The sequence below is a fragment of the Ctenopharyngodon idella genome, chromosome 15, assembly GCF_019924925.1.
Source record: "Ctenopharyngodon idella isolate HZGC_01 chromosome 15, HZGC01, whole genome shotgun sequence".
Lineage (NCBI taxonomy): Eukaryota > Metazoa > Chordata > Actinopteri > Cypriniformes > Xenocyprididae > Ctenopharyngodon > Ctenopharyngodon idella.
Genome location: NC_067234.1, coordinates 5,966,210 through 5,967,049, shown reverse-complemented (window position 1 = coordinate 5,967,049; position 840 = coordinate 5,966,210). Strand labels below are relative to the sequence as shown.

Genomic DNA, 840 nt, shown 5'->3' with positions numbered 1-840 from the left:
GGGGCTGCAGATAGTCTCTTTAAACGTGATCTTTCAAGCCCAGTGGGATTCAGAACAGTGTAGAAAGTAAAGCTGTTTGTAATAGCGTATGTTAATAGAGCTCTGAATGCTTTAGAAGTTAGGCTACCTTTGTACATAATTGATTTGTGTAGCTATTGAAGTTCTAGTGTAGAGTGTATAAGATTATGAAAAAACATGTCTTGCGTTGGCCGGGAATCGAACCCGGGTCAACTGCTTGGAAGGCAGCTATGCTTACCACTATACCACCAACGCGTTGTTGAAACTATTTCCTAGTGACAGGAGTGTACAGTCATCTTGACTTTCTGCTATTACAGATAGGGGACTGAATCGTTCACTCACATTTATTTCGGATTGCTGTGTTAAAATTAAGCAAATCTGAAGACTAACAATCGTTTAATGACATTTAAGTCATATGAGGATCGAATGCATCGCACATCAGCATCGACCTGGCGTTTCTGTTGCTTTATAAGCCTAATTGCGCCGCCTAGTGTTCACAACCACCACTAAAATGCTGAAATGTCATTTTAAAATACATTCACCTATTAACCCTTCAAAATTACGAAAGCCCTAAGAGGCCATGTATTATAATTATTTTTCTTTTTTTTGTTTTCTCGTGATCACATACTTAATTTTCTCGTGATCACGACTTAATCTCTGCTCTAAGTTACACAAATGTGCCAACAGGTGGCAGTATAGTACCAAATATAACTTAATGGGGTGAGGTCTATATCCACCTTACTGTAGTTCAGATTGTACGAGTTTAGGACAGAGTGAAGACCTTACTTCTTCGTGAGCGCTTTATTTTGTGCAATATTGTGT

The 840-nt window shown here is 38.7% G+C and overlaps 1 non-coding gene across 1 annotated transcript; it reads right to left on the bottom strand.

Annotated features, from left to right (window-relative positions):
• Positions 1-201: 201 nt before the first annotated feature.
• trnag-ucc (transfer RNA glycine (anticodon UCC)) lies at positions 202-273 on the bottom strand. Its single transcript has one exon. It is a non-coding gene; the product is annotated as a tRNA-Gly (tRNA).
• Positions 274-840: the final 567 nt, after the last annotated feature.